Source organism: Pristis pectinata, chromosome 12 (genome assembly GCF_009764475.1).
Source record: "Pristis pectinata isolate sPriPec2 chromosome 12, sPriPec2.1.pri, whole genome shotgun sequence".
NCBI lineage: Eukaryota > Metazoa > Chordata > Chondrichthyes > Rhinopristiformes > Pristidae > Pristis > Pristis pectinata.
The window spans coordinates 6,139,535-6,160,957 of record NC_067416.1 but is presented as its reverse complement, the minus strand read 5'-3'; the positions used below and the strand labels follow the sequence as shown (position 1 = coordinate 6,160,957).

Below are 21,423 nucleotides of genomic sequence, written 5' to 3'. Positions count from 1 at the left end.
GTCTTTCAGGGAAGAGAAGGACGACAATTAACATTGTGGAATTGTTATGCCACAAATGGACGAAGCTTTTTGAACCCAATGGACACTCTTCTGTCCTGAAGAATGTTTGTTTTCTCGATCCTCAATTCAATACAGAATCTCCATGTACTACAGCCATAATATATTGTATTGCATTTCACAAGGGCCAGGTTGTTTTTTTTTAAACAATGTCAAAAGTTGCACTAACTTAGTTTCCCTCAGAAGTCTTTTGCCAAGGGTCTCTTCTGAACCGCTGCTAAGTGAAGTGCCCTTCTTTCCTCTCGGGACTATTGACCTCAGATCAACGTTTGTGCCGACGTTTTCACCAGCTGAAAGTAAAACAAAGTTAATTCGCAGGAATGCAGCTTAAGAGGGTAAAGACTTTCAGTGCATTGGTTTTGAAATCTTTAACTCATTAGAAAGGGCTTTGAAATGTTTTCGTTTCTTGCCAGTTATTTCACAAGGCTGCTCTGAAGCTTTTTCGTTTTACTCCACCATCCTTTTATTTGTCTCTGGCACGCACTGTTTCCGGGTGCAGAAAACACAGACGAGTTGTTCACAGGACTCTGCTGAAAGGTAGCTGTTATAGGATACAGGAGAGTGCACAGGATGACTCTCAGCAATTTTTAAAAAATACTCCTATCTTTACCTTATTTCCTCCACTCAGATGAAGGCTGTATCAGCACTTCCTGAGGGGTTTGCAGCTGGTCAATTCCTTGCCCAGGTAACTGCTATTCATTTCTGACCATGGGATGGGAAGTATCACTCAATCCATTCCTTACTTGATATCCATAACAATAAGGCCATTTAAATTGAATAGCACTTGGGACTATCCCAAGATAGTGGGCCCAACTATAGTGTCCCGAGTACTTAAGCAGTGGTTTCAAAGAGGTTAAATTCAAAGTGTCTACTTAAACACAGCTGTTCACACACAAAAACTGCTAAATGAATCAAAGTTCTTCATCAGGTTAAATTTTTCTTCCTGCGGTGGGGATGCAGCTTTGTAGACCTTTCCTCTAGTTTATGCTTCATAGGTTCTGCCCTCGTGTGACGGGTCAATCATACCCTATATGGTGATTTGCATTTAACTGTCTACGCCACTAGTCTTTTCTATGGATAGGAAAGGTTTAGAGGGATATGGGCAAAATGCAGGCAAATGGGACTAGTTCAAGTAGGCACCTTGGTTGGCATGGATGAGTTGGGCCAAAGGGCCTGTTTTCGTGCTGTATTACTCTGTGACTATAATCTCAGGTTGAAACAGTATTTCCTCCAGGCTCCTACATTTCACTTATGTCCTCTACTATAATTTTTTTAAGTTCATTTTCCAGAATGAGGGCAACGCTGGCAAGGCACATTATTGTGTATTCCAACCAACCTTGAGAGGAGGTGGTGGTGAGCAGTCTTTAGTGAAGATACTTCCACAAAGCTGTTGGGGTAGGGGGAAAGAGTTCCAGGATTTGGACCCAGCAATGATGAAGGATTCCCATGCAATTGTCCTTGTCATTCTTGGTGGCAGAGTTTAAGAGTTTGGAAGGTACTGCCTAGGAAGTTTGAGTAAATGCAGTGCTGGGAACAAATGGATGTATCCTGGAATTTACTGGAGGAAATCATTATCACCTATCCAAGGCAGTGACTTAACATATGATTTGTTAGGAAGCACAACATTGAACTAGATTATTGTAACTAGAGATCTCAGACATTTCATTAGCATAATGAAGCTCACTAGTGCCCTATTTGAACCTTAGCTTTTTATTTACAGTTAAAAACCATACAGCACAAAACAGGCCCTTCGGCCCACCATAAGGAACACATTTTCAAGCTTAGCACCTTGTTTGGCTTAAGGGCTGATACTTCTTTTTCTTGGTTATGTTATTTAATGTGAACAATACACTTACATTGTTTAATCTTCAATCCAGTTGTATCAGAGCTATTCTCTGGCTCTATTCCCAAGAAAAATGGACCAGTTGGGCTTTTCATTCCATCTGATTGGCTGCCTGGAAGTGATACACAAAGCTGTGGAACTGAAAAATACTTCACTTCAAATCAGTTTCTTGCATGTACAAAGAAAGAGCATTATCCTCAGCAGAAAGTACAACACATTCATTCTACAATACCAAACTGGAGTCAATTACAAGGTTAAAAGGGATTAGAACACACCAGACACAGTTTACTGCATAGGACACTATGAATGCAAAGAGTTACTTGCTTAAATGTCAGCCAACAGTTGTTGGATTGCCTTCTGTTGGATTAATATTCTATTAGTATACTGTTTCCATTAGTAAACATCAGACAACAAGCTGTTGCTCACCTGTACAAAGCTTCTGTAATAGGGAGGATGTCACTAAGCTGTGAAAGGAAATCACAAACTAGAGAAAAATCAAAACTTTACAACTTTTGGTCATCTTAAGTGAGTTCTGTTCTTAAACCCATCATCAACCAACCACTGGTAAATATTTTCAAGCATGCCTTGAGAAGCTTCTATGTTCCATATCGTTATCACTGCTTGAAATACCTTCTCAATCCTATTTTCAGGGGAGAAGAGACAAATGAAAAGGAAAATGGAAATTCTTGGCCGAGTCCTTATTCTATACAGATAAACTGAGTCTTACTATTTGTTGAGATTCAGCTAATTCCTTATCATTTTCTCACCAAAACATTGTGGCATAGAACAGAACACAGCAGTATGTTGAGCAGATACTTGAGTAACTTGAAGCTTCTTTGATTAACTTTCCCTTTTGCTGTTGAGTGAGAAAGGTCAAATTAGGTTGCATCCCTAGCTCTGTTAACCCCTCCTTGTTAGATAAGCCATATATGAGGCCAAATGAAGAAGAGTCTACAAGTGAAAGATGGGGCACATATGACTTAAAATTGTATTATGAACAACAGCAATGATTACACCTTCTCAGGAAAACAAATGTAAGGGAATAAAAATCTCACATAACATTTTGTTTTACTTGCAAATGAATGGCCCCAATGGTCTTGTTTCACTCACTTGTGACTGAAAATTATTTTAACTTCTTTGTAACCTGTTAGGACCAATGGGATATTTCTCAAAGATCCTTTAAATCACTTTTACCATCCATTGCCCATTAGGAAAATATCCTTATTAACCTTTTGGAAAGCTTTCAGCCCAATTCAATAGTTAGAGTATCAATTTTCTTGAGGGCCACAAAGCTTTAAATTGGTCCCACATCCAAAAATTTAAAGAATGAATTTAGTATGGCAAACCATGATTTGCCCTATTATAAGTTCAAGAGAAAACTTTTATCAAATGTTGAATTTTATGTTTTCATGATGTGCACTCACCTCTGTCTCATACTGCGATGTCCTGTGGACATTGCAGACATGTTGTAACAGTATCCCTGAAAAGGGATAAGCCAACTTGAACTAAAAGATTTTAAATTAAATATTTCAGTTGACTAATGTAAATAAGAAATGTTCCAATCCCACTTTTCATACCTACAGAACAGGGCTGAATTCTAAATCTGAACTTTCCTCTGGGAAAGAGCAAAAAGGGAGATGGGTAAAGGAAAACAAAAGAGGGTCAAAAAAAACTAGATATTCTTATTCATGCCTTGTTGGTCTTAATGCAGGATTGCTCCATGGCTGATCCAACAAATTCTAGAGCATTTAAGTGCCGATTCAGTTTTTTCATTCTCTGTCTAGACAAGCTAGGGCAGGCAAACCCAACAACAGTGAGGAGGCATTAAAGTGTAGCAGTTGACTGGAAGGTCAAGTCTTTTCTAGTCTTACTGCTAGAAAGATATTTAGACAACCATGACTCCATTGACAAGTTTGTTAAAGAACACCATCTGTCAGAAAGCAAAAGAACAGTCACGGAAGCTTGCAAATGCATGCTGGTGAAATCATGCTCAATATTTCCAGCTAGTGCACGTTTTAAAAATAAATGATCCAAATTTAAGGTCTTATGGCTCAATGGCAGATGACCATAAAATGTTTTGCTATTAAAGTTCATCGTTAACATACCATTGTTTATAAGCACAAATTTATAAAACAAATCAATTATCTTAGCTGGCCTGGAGTTCACTCTGAGTGCTTCATTTCAACAGGCACTAGGACAGGAAGCAAGAAAGAGAAAAGAAAGTAAAACGATAATGATTTAAATGTAAGCAGAAGATTTTATCCCAGAAAATTTCATTAATTGTTACAATATGAATAATTCAGCTGTGTTCACTGTTAAATATGTTTTCATTTAAAACAAAATCAACAGAATTTAATATTTAGAACAATTATCCGGGTTGGAAGACACACAGTATGAGAAATAGAAAGGGTTTGTCCTAGCTTTGTTTCAGATGTATTGTGTGATCACAAACAGACAACACCTGGAATATTGCGTAGAATTTTTCAGGAAGGATGTCAAGATCCTATAGAGGGTTCACAAAGGATTTCAGTTACAAGGATAGAATAGAGAATCTTGTATTGATTGACTTGAAACAGGAAAGACTGAGAGGAAATTTGATAGGGATGTGCAAGTTACAAATGCTTTAGATAATGAAGATGGTAGAAAGCTGTTCTAACTGGCAAATGCATCCAGAGGCAAAGTTCAAAAATTTTGCAAGATGCAAGGAGGAAGCAATGATTATTTTTAAAATCAGGGTCGATAGAATCCAGAAGTCACTGCCCATAAGGATGATGGAAACAGAATTAATGTTTAATAAATATTTTATGCAATATTCATCATAATATTTGAATGAAATCTCATTCCAACATTATTCTGCTTAATCTTCCAAAACAGACATGGTGCATCAAATTAAATAAATACATGCAGATGAAGAGGAGAAATGGTTTACATTCAAATACCAAATCTAGTTTGAAATGCTGGAAGGAACAAACAAAAGTCAATAACTGTTCACAATAGTACAGAGAAGTGCACAAAAATAGAAAGATTGAACATGGGTCACTTTTAAATAAAGCAGGCCGATCAAAGTGATGGTGCCTGCAATGTGCAAATTATCCATAAAAAAATTACCTGCAATAAGTTTAAAACTAAAAAACACTAAAAAAAAAATGCAGCAGTAAACAAATGTTGGCAAATACTATAAACGGGCCACTTAAGCTAAATTTCACAAGTACTGTGCAACTGTACAATTCTCGGTACCATGAGAAACAGTTTTGTTGCAAGGGCAAGTTCTTTCACATATATACTATAGTACTCCATTTAATACGGCAAGGACAAGAAGAGACAGATGCATGTATTTGTAGGCATCCTAACAGTTCAGCAGTATTCATCTATCTACCTGTACTGACTGTAATTGGTGGAAAGAGCCTCAATTTTTTTTTTAAATTTGTACTATATATGTTTAAATTATCCAGTACCCCAAATTGTCAATTGGAATATAACAGCATAGCAGAATTTTGAGTGCAATTCCACTTTGACTTATGTCACAATTTAACTTAAAAGTTCTTTCAAGTTAACAGTAGATTGAATTGATGGATGGCTCTTCACCTTTAAAAAGCAGAAGTTCCTTCTGTTGGGTTCTAGCACATAAACTGAGCAAATATTTTGGAAAAATGAATTCTTGCAACCTCTGCTTTAAATTTTCTTATAAGTCACCATTTATAAAAGTTGCTACTATAAAACTAATTTAAGCCAGAATAAAGCAGTGGCAGTGGAGAAACTGTATTTGTCCCAAAACAGGCTTGGGCTCAACCACCACCATCCCTTTCTCCCTCCCTCCCAAAAACTCCCCAAACCACAGCAAATAGAAAAACAAAATCATTCCGAAAAACAAAGTATTCAGTCTTTCATTTTTAGAAAAGGTGCAGCACTTCAAAAGCCTTATTAGGTAATATCAAGTTCTGACAAAGACGATACCTCTTATTTGATGTCTGTACTGAATAATTAACCCCCTCCTTACAATCATTTACTTTCCATGAACATTAGAACAATGTTGTCTTAGTTATGCAGTTAAATCTTAACTCTTTAATAAGTGTCAGCTTTTGAATACTGTCAGTTCGCATTACCAGGGATATTATCAACTATCACTGATTTCCTTCTGTCCGTTCAAGTGATATACTTACAACTTATGAATGGTTGCAATCTTTAAATGGTTCTGTTCCCAAAATTTAATAAACATTTAGATTGGTAGAAGCTCAATAATGAATAGGGAGATTAGCTCCTGTGAAGTAAAAACAGAACTTCACAAACTAGCAATAGTTTTATCATAGCTAGCATAGACTTGCGCAAGAAGCAGAAGCAGAAGCCAAGGACAGGGAAAGCTCTGGAATTCACCAAAGATCTACCTTGATCTCCTCCTATTTACCATTTCCATGAGCCCCTCAACAAGAACTGAAAACATAGCATTAGTTTCCAAATAGGCACTCACAACACACAGCTCTACACCTCCCTTGACACTCTGACCTAACATTTTATATACTGCAATATTAAGTGCCCTCGATAAATAAGTTGTTTTCCTTTGTGTCCTGATTCTCTTTTTGAGACTTTAGTAGGTTCACTGCTTTCGTTCTTTCATAAATGTTTATTGATATTTTCTTTCCCATGAACTTTTCTTTAGTTGCTGTTTTAATTTTCTTCCATTTCTTTCAATGCCCCAAATTCTCTTGCTTCCCATATCCCTTCTTCATTTCAAAATTGAAGACCTTGGGTAAAAACTTGCACCATCCCCGTGTTATTATCTTTGGTGAACTTCAAAATCTTACAGCACAGTAGGAGGCCTTTAATCTATCATGATCGCTGACTCTTTCAAAGAGCTACCCAATTTGTCCACTCACTCATACTGTACTTGCTTTGCAACTCTTTTCAAGTATATTTAAATAATTCCCCTTTGAAAATTATGGCTAAACTTACTCCTCCCACCTTTCAGCTACAGCATTTCAGGTAACTAGCTACATAAAAAAATTCTCTTCATCTCCCTCACTGCACTATTGCCAATGACTTTTATTTCAAACTATATCATGTTTAAACTTGGAAAAAATTAGGAGTGGTACTGTTGATCCTTCGCTTAAATTTGAAGATATTTGGAGTCCATCTATTCAATATTTTCACATGATGTAGATCCCCTTTCAATAACTTTCCAACTTGGAGGAACGGACTTGACGACATAATATTGCTGTTTCTACTGAGAAATTTTAGCCCAGTTTTTTTTTCTTTTTTTTGTTTTTCTTTTAAAAAGTTTTTTTGTTTAGTTTATATTGTTTATAATTTTTTTATTGATTTGGTTTTTTAAAAAATTTATATAATAAATCTTTTTCTTTCCTTTCTTTTATATTATATTCATTTACTGAGAGATCGTTGGATCTACAGATTTTTTTTATATTTTATTGTTCTTTATGATTATATATGCTATGATTGTTATCCTGATCTCTTTGTATCACATGTATAAATATTGATGCTATATATCAATCTGTATTAATTTGAAAACTAATAAAAGGATTGAAAAAGAAAGACTTTTAATAAGTACCAGCCTATTAACCAAAAAAATACTTCCTCCTCACATACTTTCTCAAAATTTCTCAGATTAGAATAATGCAATTAAATATTCCCCTAATTAAATTTAAATACAACCCACCTGTAGCAATAAGACTTCTCAGTTTCAATTGTTTGCTTTCTAGGCTAAAAAGTTTCTGGAGCATTGCATAAACTTAAATTTCATGCATTTTTAAATATCAGTCCAAGATATCAGACGTTTAACGAGTAACTAATGTACAAATGGAGTAAATTTTCAAACTCGCAGGAAGTTGAAGTTGAGGCACCATTTTTTGTGAGGATAATGGCATATCAGTGCAAATTACTTGGTATCTGAGACAGTTACCAACACAGGGTATCTTTTCCAAACCACAACTTGACAGGTAGTTTACACTCTAATAACAGTATGTACATTATTGTCCATTCTCTTAAACCTACTCATCTTGAAAACGTTTTGTTTCACTTTAGGCTTTTGTGAGCCATGGACTATTCTTAGCTGACTGGCAGAGGTTTGGGAGAACATCTAATAATCATGTTCAGATTCCTTATATAGTTTCACAACTGTGACCTGCAGTTGGTCACCTTCAACAGCTCCACTCTAAACTGATGATATCACATCTTCTCCCATTCCTCACTCTTCTTGTGGCCCTGATCAGATTAGAAACTTACACAATCCCATGGCACTGTGTACCAGTGCTGTTATTGTCCATTCTTACAATCTCCTAAACTGGGTGGAAAAATCTTAATGTAAATTATTTTCTGCCAGTTTAATTTTATTTTGAACAATATATTTCTGTTTGTTTCTTATACATAAATAGAAAATTAACTCAAGGAACCTAAACAAAGATCTCTAAAGGCTGAAAAATAAACTAAAACGAAACATGTTGGAAAATGTTCAGCGTGTCAGACATCATCTATGGGGAGAAAAATGGTTAATGTTTCAGGTCAATGCCCTATCATCAGAACTGAGAATTTAAAGAGGTTATTTGTTCTTTAGGCTCATATTGTTAAAGGCAAGAAGCATTTTGCCTCGTATTATGAGCTTACAGCAACATTAATGGTCTCTCATTATCACATCACAGAAGAGCAGTAATTTAGGTCACTTAAAACTTTACATTGGTTCTAAAGTAACACCCAAAGGAGCTGGAGGAACTCAGTGGGTCGGGCAGTATCTATGGAGGGAAATGAACAGTCACCGTTTCAGGCCAGGGCCCTTCATCATTCCAGACTGGAAACATTAACTGTCCATTTCCCTCCAATAGATGCTGCTCGACCCACTGAGTTCCTCCAACTCGTTTGTGTGTTGCTCCAGATTTCCAGCATCTGCAGTCTCGTGTGTCTCCATTGGTTCTAAAGTAGTGGGATGGGTTAATGGACTCATTTTCTTCAATAATGTATACATTCTTAACTGTGTCAACATCAAGACACCAAGCAAGCATATAAACCTTATAGGCAGGATTATGGTGTCAAGGATTCAAGAACTCTCTGATGCACCACTGAGTGGATAATCTGCGTATTGTAATAACTGGGGAAAGTGCCAGTAACATAAGCCCACTCACCTAAGGAAATGGAGAAGCTGCTACAGAAAGGTAAATAAATGTTCAGAGAGTCTATTGAGACCACTGCATCAAGAGTTGGAACTGAGCAGCAAGCCAAGATTTACAGACAAACAGTGTATTTCACAGCAAACAAAATCTATATACATGATCTATTTGAAAAGAACCTTTATGCCTGCAGCAAACAGTCATTGACAGCACTTGCTCTCCAGGTGTAACTAACAGAGGTATTACCTAATCATCTCCCTTCTGGCCAGGAACAGTGATGTTACTGTATGCAGCCAAAAAAAAGCCTTTTACCAAATAGAAGCTTAAAAACATGTCAAAACTCAACGATCAAGTAATTTATGCTAAAAAAAAGTCAATGACAAATAGGAAATCACAAAAATAAGCAAAATCGGTTTGGAATTTTTAAAAATTAAAATAATAGGAATATTATTGTTCAGGTAAACGTAGGTTATTCAAGTCAAGGAGATACTTTTCATTAAATATACATAAGTGTTTCTGATACACATGATGTTCCTTTAGAAAACTGCCACATTGCCTTCTTTAAAATATGAAGTGTTTATGTCAAATTTTCAGCTGAGATAATCTGCTTGGTGTTTCAATGGCTAATTCATCTGACTGTAACATAATAGGAATGACATTCGACTTTACATCAAGTCAATACATTTAACTCTGAAAACTAGTTGATAAACTAAGTAATAACTTATCAGTCCAAATCAACTGTTTGCATTTACATGGTGTTGAAAACCAGATATTACAAAAACCTATAAACTTCATTTGTAAGATATCATCAAAAAATAGAATTCTGTGTACACAAAACACTGAAACAAAATATTAAGATGAAATTCATTTATCTGATATTATCAATTAAATTAAAAATAAATTTAGAAAATTAGATATTGACTGCATCCAAGTAGGGCCATTAAAGCTCTTTAACCCACAGCTATTTAGTATAATTTCAACTGTGCTCAGAAAGAATGGAATACCAGCTTTCATATTAGCCTGAGACATCAACGTGTGGCATAATCTACAACAAACCCAATAAAGGAGCACAAAGCATAATAGATTAAAATAACAGGAAAATATACAGTGGCAATTCTCAACAAATGGCACAGCTAAAGCAAACAGATGCTCATTGAATAAACATAAATTACGTGCAACCACATGAAATAATCCTGCAAAAAAAAAGGTGAACACCAGTAACAGTATCAACTAATAGCATAGACAGTAAATTTTAATGAAGATAAGAAACAATTCATTAAAGAGAGCAGGCGTCAATGCGTATTTTTTAGAATTTCCAAAAACTGGGATCATATTAAAATGGAAGTACTATCTGTCCACTAGTGGTTGTAATGAACAATCCCATGTGTTTCATGTTGCATTGGAGGGAGGCAAGTCTTAAACAGATTAAGTCAGCTTGCATGCCTTTGCAAGCAACAAAAAACTTTCAGAGATAGCTCATTATCATGTTAGTAATGGCTAAGAGTACAATATGTAGAAATATTTATATTACATGCATTTTAGTTAGAAACAGCAAAAAATAAATACTGACATAAAGAAAAAAAAATACACAACCTGTGTAGTGTATTGCATTGCATTGCAGCATTCCAAGGGCTTTTGCAATCAGCATTCTTCATAGTCAAAAACCGTTCATAAGGCTTTAATGTTTCAATGTGAAGCCGCAGACATTGTGCAAGAGGAGTCAGTGCAGGGTTTAAGGCACAGTGGACAATAAGCAAGGCAAACAACCAAGCTTGCATGGTCATGGATATGAAGTTTAAAAGGTATCAAATACAACAGCAACTGCAGCCATAAACTGTGGTATAAAAATAATTTGTTTTCAGTAACGTTGAGTGGATAGCTGGTCTTAACTCTCCGTTTCCCATCCATAAATTAGAAACCAAAAGCCAGAATGCTTCGTGCTGACATCCAAGCTAGATATACTTTCAAGGGCTCAGAGGATCCAAGTAAACTATATTTAATTTTCATCATCAGTGTTATGTCTCAGTGACTTACGAATCACAAGGTTCTTCTCATTCAAAGAATTTGTTGTTGTTGTGGTTTCGGGGCCTGGCTCTTTACTTGATAATTCCGTTATGACTAATTCGACTTCAGGGCTCTGGGGTGAGCTGTCCATCTGGGTCGCTGCTACTGCATTTACGTACTGCATCCTTGTGATCTGAGCAGAAAAAGTTATGCAGCTTTTAAACATACCTAGTACGCAGAAGAGAAAACTGAACAATTCTCACATTAATAAGCATCATTTATTTTTATTCACAAACCTCACCCAGCGATCTTGTAAGTTATGTAACACACCAGCTTAAATCACTTCCTCTCCCAAAGCTCTTTCTTATATTCTTGTATAGATTAACGTATGGCCATGTTCTGTTCTATTCTGCATATGTTGACAAGCTACTCAATGAATTGTTGGAGAGGGAAAGCTTCATCAGGATCAAACCTGACAATCTTGTCCTCAATTAAAATCTTTAAACATATATATTTCAGAAGTTAGCAGCCAACTGGATGTCTGACCATTTACACTTCTGATCCTGGACATCAAATTCACTGCTCATCATTGGGTATATTCGACTGAGCTCTGAATTCTTTAGTTTCTATGGAAAATTAGTACTCAACCAGTGTTAATATCAAACTATCCCAGACCACATCACGTAAGTTGTTGTGCTTTAACCATAACCTCATGACAGTAATGGTATTCTGGGCTGTCTTTATGAAAGTGTTTGGAATAACCTACGAGACAAATAGTTGTACATGCGTAGGTATTACATCAACGTCACACACAACTGATGCAGTGATAGTTTTCTAAACAATGTACACCATCTGACTTAGGAACTTAAAGCAAAATCACAAAATATTTACAGAAAAGAGAACGGGTCTTAGAGAGCATCACAATACGTTGGAAGACTTTTCTCATTACCTGCAGACTTGCATTGACTTTAATGATGTATACTCAGTTACTTGGAACTTCTAGTGCATCCTATGGCACAGATGCAAAGCCTCTTGTGACTGAGGCCCATAATTTTGCAGGCAAAACTTCCTGGTCCTTCTCTCGGGAGGTCAGTCACATGCCTCATCTGACCCATGGCTCGTGGGGGGCATTGTACCTCAAAATCTGATGGGGGTTGTGGTTGCTGGTGAAGGGAAAGTGGGATTAAGAGAGGCAGAACTGGCAGTAATGACTGGGTATTGAGAGGAGCCAGTCTGTTTTGGTGGGAGGTAGGGTTGTCAGGTGCCAATCACATACATAGCTGGTGTTTTACTTACCTAGCAGGCCACCGAGGCTTTGTACTGGTAAGACCACATTGTCCCAGGAGTACCCAACATCTGGCAGCTCCAGGAAAACATGGTCTAAATTCCCCTTTAATGACTTAAAAGGGAAAATAAATCCATCATAAGCAATCATGACATGGAGAATTGCTTTGGGATCGTGAGGGTCACTCATGATAGGAAGTATGTAATTCAGTTTTCAGAGCAATGGAAGGTGAGCTGCAAGGCCATTTACAGTAAGCTCTAATAGTTCAACACTTCCAGGACTTTGGTGATATCAGCCAGCAGATTTTCTGCACTACTGAATGTTACTCCAACATTTTTATTTCACTTTCTTTCTTAAAAAAAAGTGATATTTTCTAGTGAGCTTGTTGAGCTTAAAGGCTGTGGGAAACACACAAGTACTCTGGGCCCTGGTTCCGGCCACAAACCTATCCGCATCCCTGACCCCTGGTGTTCCAGACCCTGGGTTGGCCTGCACTTGCAACCTCCAGTTCTAGCAGCACGTCCTTCTCCGAAGGAATGAGAAAGCCATAAACCGAGTTATCAGGATTTTTGAATACTCTGATGCTAGATTATCAGAGTTTTAATGTATTGTGTATTTCAGTAAAAGAATAAATCTTCAACTGCATAATGCTGAAGAAATGCAATTGAACTTCCAGGTAAGAATCCTTTAAAAGTTCTTTGCTTTTAATATGTGCAAATTATTTGTGAAATCTTAGCTCGTTGAAATCTTAAAAACATACATGGCTATCTCTAATAGCACACAAGTAAACTGATCTAGGTCATATGATGAAATACAAATGGTGCTGATACTAGTGTTTACTTCAAACTTAACAGTTCACTCATCAACAGAATTGATAAATGGGAATTAAAATTAGCATAAGTAAAGTTTGGAATTTTGTAAATTGGCTGGATTAAATTCCCTGCCATTTTGTGGATGTGCAAAATGTCTGCAATGAAAATGTTTTCAGGATTTTTAAAATGTGAAGAAGTTAATTTGGTCCATCTAAACTTCATCTTCTGACCAAAAACATATTTAATCTATTACTGCACCTAACTGCTCCTTGATTGATTCTAAGGTATTTATATCTACTGATCTAACTGAATATTATGCCTGGCATGAATAACTGTGTCAAGAAATGCTTCCTAACCACAGGTCTGAACTTGCTGATTATGTGGTTCTTTCTATGTAAGACGGCTTTACAGTTGTGATTTAACCTGAACTAGTATTGAAGATTTACATTCTCCTAACATACATCCTTATGGTCCACTCATTCATCTCCTTTCAAGACTGAGAATTCTGCCTTCTTCCTAAACTTTCCTCATAACTCTGACATGAAAGGCCATGAAATTGATCCCAGGGTCAGAGAACCAAATTATGAGTAAAGTTTACAGACAAGGGTTACCATTTCTGTCCTGGGAGCAATCTGTGAGCACCAAAACTGCATCAACTTTGAGAAATCATCTGTATATTTTTAAATGAAAAATGGGCAGCATTTAATTTAAAAAGGATACAGGTTCCAAAGCAAAAATCCAATATGCTTAGAGTGGCAACATGGTGCAACTGGATTAATTATGTGAAAATAAGTTCATCGCAAAAAGTAGCATTTTAAATACTTTCTTAATCTTCATCTGTTGCACGCAAGTAATCAACTAAGAATGACCAAATATAAATGCAAAACCATTTGGTAGTAATATTGCAAAGCAGTATCTTAGTAAATTAAAACATATATCATAAAGCATTTAAAACATGCCAATAAAATGCCCTTGCATCCAAAGGGACCAGCTTAATTTTATGAGCCGCCTTGCAGGCCCACATATGGGTGCAATTAGCGGAAACTTGCGATGGTGATTTTGAGATCGTGGCCAAATTTCTGAGAGAGACCAGCATCCAGCACAACAATTTTCAGATAGTACAACAACTCATGGGAACTCAACCTGTGCTTGATGGAACTTGCTTTTGAAATTCCACCTATCCTTGTGCAGATTTGGCTGTTTTGGGGCAAATTGGGCTGAAAGAAGACAGGCTGGCAGCCCAGCAGAAACTCCAGGTCAGGCTCGCCAATCCTCAATAAGGAGTGTTTCGGATCCAAGTAGGCAAATAATAATGAATTTTAATGATTAGTTTGTGGGTTCATTAACAACAGAATAACCTTATCATCACTCAAGTTTACTTTGTAAGGAATTTACAATGTATTCCAATGCAGAAATTGGAAATTATGCAGTAATTAAGAAAAGCAAAGTTCAAGAAACTTATCAATATCACCTTCACCTCAAAGTTACTATTGCCAAAAGATTTATTTCATTCAATAGTGCCAATGTAGTTGATAGCAACGTATATTAGGCTACCATTAATGAAAAACAGATTTTGGAAAACAATGGCACCTGATTTAATAATTAAACAAGGCAAAGTGTGCAGTTTTTGCATTGAATTACCTGCAACATGATCTAATCAAACTCAGCTTCCCTTTCCTTTCCTACCTTGCAAAACAGTGTAATGTTCGCTCAGAAGAATATTGCACAGGCACCCATCAATCCTCTGGTCTGAGCCTTTGATAACTTTAGGCTGGGTACACAGTTCGATTTTCAAATCTGTTTTAATTTCATAGACAAGCTCCCATTTCTCAGCCCTCTCACTCATCTGGCCTTTCATTCAATCCTCTGAAATTAATTTGCGACATCATTTCAGAGATGCTTTCTCTCCAATTGATTATATTATTTCTCCTTTGTTTACCATTATTAATTTTTTGGTTGTAAATGGTCTGAAGCTAAAACACATGTAGCCCATATCCTCTGTCCTCAGAAGCTTTTTCTTTTTGTGTTACTGAGGAAATACGAACAGGCATTAATTTAAACTTTATGTAAACAGACTCTGCGCCAAAAAATTGCTGGCCACACTAAGATTAGGCCAAAAAAAAGATTTAGAATTGCAGACTTGTCTCTTTCTCCATTCTAAGTACAGGGATGAACTGACCAAAGGATTCCAGTGCCCAACACAGTTTATGAATCTTAGTAAATCAAAGCATATTAAAAAGAATTTAAAACATGCCAATAAAATGTCCTTGCATCCAAACACAGAAGCAAGATTTTACCTTCACAAACTGGAGGTCAGTTAATGGCCGCACTGAGTAGTCTGGAAGATAGTTATGGATAGTCTGGTTTAGTTGGTGGGTGCTGCCCCCAAATTCAATCCGTTCTGCTGGGTTTAGTGATTCTGACCTTTGTAATCTGTAGTCACTGCGATCTGGTGATCTGATGACTGAGTAATGTATAAAATAAGGACAAATAAAATGAAACACTTTAGTTGCTATCCTGAAATAAGTTTAAATGCTATACACAAAATGTTACAATGGATTGGTAAGCTACTAGTACAACAAAATACAAAAATTTATACTGACAAAAGCTATGTATTGTGGACCAGCTGATGATCCAAATTGCTACTATGATCACATTTTGAAATTGGTTCCAAGGCTGGTCGATATCATCTTCAGTTTAACGATTTTAAGAAAGGTCTGAAAGACACTTCAATTGTCACCTAGTCAGTATCTAAGCAGATCTTTACTTTAACTTATTGGTAGCTGAAATCTCATTAAGAAATTTTGTTCACACTGCTGCTGAGTAATGGTTAACAGCTCCATCTGTTGGCCAGTAACAGATAAAAGTTTCTGATCATGGGAAACTGCACAAGGCCAATTTTCCTGTGATCGCCATCTGGGGACATTTTTCCTTGGGTTCCAAACATAGGTGCCTAGAAATTCAATTATTTAAGGCGGATTTTCCCAGTGTTATGCAACTGAATATATTTTCTCCCCCAGTTTGAAAGACAATAATGATCGTTCCTGTGCTTTTTACGTCTCTCTGGAAATTCAACAAGGCATTTTGTGGAGTCTGCCAGCCTTGCCACCCTTGCTGAACATTACTAAAGAACTTGCACCATAATGTTGTTCAGGTATCCGTTACTGAGGAAAAAGTGGTATTACCAGCACACCTTTAAACTAGGTTGTCTGCCAAGTAAATAAATTACTTACTGAACTGACATTATAAATCATCCCACCCGGATCTATAACCTGCCCTCCAGATCTGAACCTACCTTGACTGCCCAACTGATGAACTACCCGTCCCAATCTCCACACCCCCACTGATCATCACCACCACCCTGCTGAATGAGTTGGCAGGGCCGATAAAATGCATAACCTATGCCAGTTATCCCCTCCAAACTACCAACAAGATCAAATACTGACTTGTGAACCCCAAACTTGCCCCATCACCAAGTGCCAGTCTGCTGTCCTCGATTCCCCTCACAGCATTGGGTTATGTATGTCAAAAGCTGACTGTTATGAACACTAAGTGGAGGCATGTCATCTTGGATACATTTGTACTCAAGAGTCTTGATTTCCACGGAAAGATGAATCTATTGATTTCAAATGGTATAAACATTGTGCAATATATTGCTAAATGCGGGCATGTGTTAGAGAAATAATTTAAGTCAAGTTTTTCAATAGAGGACTTTAAGTATGAACACCATTGTTGGAGATACTAACTGACCAATTCTGCATTTGTATAATTTTCAGAACCTTATTCCTGACTTTTGTTTTCTGAATGACTTGTATTACACTGTAGTACTTCACTTGCTGAATTACATTTTCAGACATGAACAGCACTGCGTAAATGCAAGCCCCTTTCTTTTCCATTTCTTCCGAGTTTCTTTAACATTAATTTTTGCCCTCATTAGTTTTTTTTACAAAGTTAAGCTACATTGTTTTTCTCACTTATAATGTATTCAGCAACAATGACATTAAACATTTGGTGTCATATGCAGAACACATTCTCAGTTGGTTTCTTTCTTAAAACCACTTTCTTAGTTTATCTCAAACAAATGGCCAGAGGAGGCTTCACACATTGATGATACTCGGTCTTGCTCAGCTGAAATTAAACAACATAGTACATCAGCATTTTGAGGCTGAATTTCCTTAAATAAGGACTCAATATTTTTAATAAAAAATAGCTGCTCAAAACAAGAGGTCTTTGAGCATTCTCAATTCACATAGACATCAACTACCACTAAAAATGCTCTTAATCTTTCATTATGTTTTCATCAAAAAGCCTTCCAGAACCTTGGACTGACAGATTAAAACTGACATCACTACAACAGGGAACATTCTTATGATGCTGCGGTCAAGGAACATTATTGAACCAACTTAGAGGGAAATTAATTCTGCCTCTAAGTGCATTACATCTGGCTTGACAAGCAGAGAAAGGGCCACTTAAAGCTTCTGTCATTACCACACTTTCAACAGGATCGCTGTTTAACATGATGAAGGAAGCCAATTTGAGTTTGCCCTTCTAGAATAGCAAACCTACCGTCTCTTTGCCATGGAATTTACCATTTTTTTCTAAATTGTGACTGGCTACTGAAAATGTGCCAAGAGAGAAGAAAAATATATTTGAATAAGCCCTACAAATCCTTGATTACTGGGTTATCAGGTTCAGACAAATAAATACATAACAGCATTTGGCTTACAGCAGCTTACATAAAGTAACATACATACTTATTCACTGCTGGCTACATTATTTAAACAAAACAATGGCAGAGACAGACCACACATGCACCAAGACAAAGATCTTAGCCTTCAGCTGTTAAGCATAAACGCTGAATCCACTTGCATGAAATTCTTTCCTTGGCAATTTCAGGTCAGGAGTTAGTAAAAAAAAAATAATTTTGCATGAAATGTTTTCATACAGTTATGTTAAACATGTATAAACTGGTAGCTCATTGTGCAATCTGAATCCTGAAAAGAACAGCAGTATTTGATGAAACAATTTGGAAGATTTCAGTCTCAAAATTCATAGACATTAGTTGTACAGAAGAGATTGTTCAGACCATTATATCCATACAGATACAAAAGGAGGATATTTATGTTAACTCACTTCCCAACTTGCAGGCTGTTGTCTTTTAAGTATTGCAACACAAGTTTTATTCCCTCATACTCAAATTCTTTACATATAAAAGCTGGCTGGCATTTCATTAGTCTTTCTAATCTCACCACTAATCTCTCAAATAGTCTTTCGAGTTTCACCACTCCCCCTCTCCTCTTTATACTGGCTATTACCCCTCTCCACTCTCAGTCCTGACCCGAAGGTTTTTGACCCGAAACATCGACAATTCCTTTCCTTCCACAGATGCTGCTCGACCTATTGAGTTCCTCCAGCAGACTGTTTGTTGCCTAATTATCTCAGCCTCTATGTTTGCCTCTCGTTATCCTTACACTTCCATGCACACCCATTTAGTTATCTGAAACTATTTATACATTATCTAAGATGTACTTTTTTTTATTGTAATTAATTGCATTATTGGTTTCGTATGAAAACACTGATGTGTTGTGAAAATTAAAAATAGGTTGTATTTCTCTTTAAAGTGATGCTCTTGGAGATTGAAAATCAACTAGAATACATCACTGTGAATATAAAAACGGAACAAAAAAATTTGATTTCCATACAGACAAAAATTAAAGTGTGTGGTTGCCCTCGAAAATGAGGAAAGAAAAAGAACAAGAGAAGGAAGAAAACAAAAACAAAAAAGAGAAATCAACTTAGTCACCAGTCCAGATATTTCCTAATTTGGCAACATCTTCAAATCAAAAAGCAATGCATCAAGTTATTCAACAGATCTGACGGCCTTGATTTTGCTTAACAAGGTTTAAAAAAAACACCACTAATTCAACAGTGGTGCTAAGTTAAAACTGCTCAGGGACACCACAGCTACTTCAGCTCCCCCGTTGAGCAATCACCCTGTCCAGTGAGAATCTGCAAAAGGCTATTCTTTAATATTTGCAGAAATCAATTGAGGAGAACCAATGGTGATGCTTTGGGTAATAAAAATTTATGCAGTGTCAAAGTGGGAAGACAGTGGAAATATCTGAATCTACAAGTATTTTTGCACTACTACACATTCATTCAACCCCAAAATGCTTTGAGAGATCCTATTCACTGATGTGGCCTTTCATAAGTAGCGTATCATATAATTATAGGCAACTGTCAAAATACAAACTACAAAATGTTTTTAATTATAAGCCACTTATCATTCTTGAATACTACACGCAAATCAGATAGGACTACATGTGATAACAATTTGTGAAGTTAAGTTTAATGGAAGTTTGAAAGCTTTAATTCTGTGAGTGTTCTTTTTACTGTAATTTGCTAATATGTGCATTGTCACCAGTAACGTTACAGAAAAAAGACTCAATTTACAGCATTTAAAAAAAACCCTTTTTTAAAAAATAGTATGCCACCTCCAAAAGTATCATGCAGTTTGGAAGACCAGTTTTTTTTTAGATGGTCTCTTGGAGTCAAAGTGGATTTGCTTTTACTCCAGTTTTGTGGTGGTAATGAGGTCTATGTATAATCCACAGACTGCCACACCTGATGCAGCTGCTTCTTGGTGGAATGGGTGGGTGGGTTGTTTGGAAGGTCCCACTGTCCTGCCACGTTTTGATTTGGCTTCCACGTTCTCCTGAAGAGACTCAAGCTGCTCAGTGCTTTCCCAGATGCTCCTTTTGCACGTTCAGCAGTCACAAGCCAGGGACTCACGAGTTGATGAGAATGTTACAACTTTTCAAGGAGACTTTCAGAACATCCTTGAAGCTTCTTCTCAGTCCTCCTGGAAATCTTTCAGTGATGGAACTCAAAGTGTATTGCTGGTTTGCTCAAATGCTCAGGTATGTGGATGACTGAAGCTAGCTGAGTATATTTATAGCCGCTATGTTGATGTTGATTTGTTTATCCTGCCAACGAATTTGGAAGAATCTGTGAACATAGCAACTGGTGCCAGCTCAAGCTGTCTGCTGTAGGTAGCTCATTCTCTGAAGCAAATGCTGTCCAGTTGGCTGAGTTTGGTACCAGATTTGACATCTTTGACCAGCTTTTATTTCATTCCTCAGATGCAATTTGGAATTGGTTTATTATTGTCACTTGCCTTGCATACTGTTCATACAGATCAATTCATTACACAGTGCATTGAGGTAGTACAAGATAAAACAACAACAGAATGCAAAAGGAAGTATAACAGCTACAGAGTGTGTGCAGTGCTGGTAGACTATAAGGTGCAAGGCCATAATGAGGTAGATTGTGAGGTCAAGAGTCTAATCTAATCGCACTAGGGAATCGTTCAATAGTTTTATAACAGCAGGATAGAAGCTTGTCCTTGAGGTGGTACATGCTTTCAGGATTTTTTATCTACTGCCTGATGGGACAGGGGAGAAGAGAGAATGTCTGGGTGGGTGGGGTCTTTGATTACGCTGGCTGCTTTACCGAGGCAGTGAGAAGTGTAGACAGAGCCCATGGAGGGGAGGCTGGTTTCCGTGATGTGCTGAGCTGTGTCCACAACTCTCTGCAATTCCTTGTGGTCATGGGCAGAGCAGTTGCCGTACCTAGCTGTGATGCATCCATACAGAATGCTTTCTATGCTGCATTGATAAAAATTGGTGAGGATTGATGGGGCCGTGCCAAATTACTTTAGCTTCCTGAGGAAGTAGATGGCCAAAGGTTAAGGGTGATATTCTGGAGACAATGGTGAATTTTATCAGCATCTGCCTCCACTGAGATGTAGCTTGCAAGGCATAGGAAGTGATCCATGTTTTCAACGATCCTGTAATGGACCTTTGCTGTTAAGGTTTGGTGTTGTGCATTGACAGCAGGTTGGGAGAATACCTTTGGCTCATGATGTTTAATGTAAGGCCCTTTCTCTTGCATGCTTCAGTGAAGGAGTAGATATCCTGGATGTCAGTTTCTAAGTCCAGAATGATATCCTTGACTTCATTCTCTGAGCATACTGCAACTCAATGACTGAGACTAGAGTGACCTTAGTTCTGGAGTGGAGACAAAGAAGGCTGAACAGTTTTCTGTAGAACACCGTTAATTAGCTCCATTCCTGAGGGAGCCTTGTTGGAGCGAAGGTGCAACATGGTACCAAAGGAGACCGAAGAGAGTTGGAGTGATGACACAGACATGCTTGAGTCAGTCTGCACTGGAATTGGCTCTGTAGTGAACCCATTGATTAGAACCATGGCTCACAAGTCATTAGCAAATGTAAAATGAATGGAGGTGAATATC

The 21,423-nt window shown here is 37.1% G+C and overlaps 1 protein-coding gene across 4 annotated transcripts in view; it reads right to left on the bottom strand.

Annotated features, from left to right (window-relative positions):
• Nucleotides 1-302: 302 nt before the first annotated feature.
• LOC127576978 (metal transporter CNNM2-like) overlaps nt 303-21,423 on the bottom strand; it is a 62,619-nt gene continuing 41,498 nt past the window's right edge. For 2 of the 4 annotated variants that reach the window (XM_052027806.1, XM_052027804.1), the window contains exons 5-7: nt 10,603-11,206; nt 1,914-2,012; nt 303-347 (exon numbers count right to left, since the gene is read on the bottom strand). The gene's annotated coding sequence lies outside the window, so the exon portion shown is untranslated. Of the gene's footprint in view, nt 348-1,913; nt 2,013-10,602; nt 11,207-15,444; nt 15,575-21,423 lie in introns of those variants that run through there. The other 2 variants (XM_052027807.1, XM_052027805.1) reach the window with 2 other exon arrangements.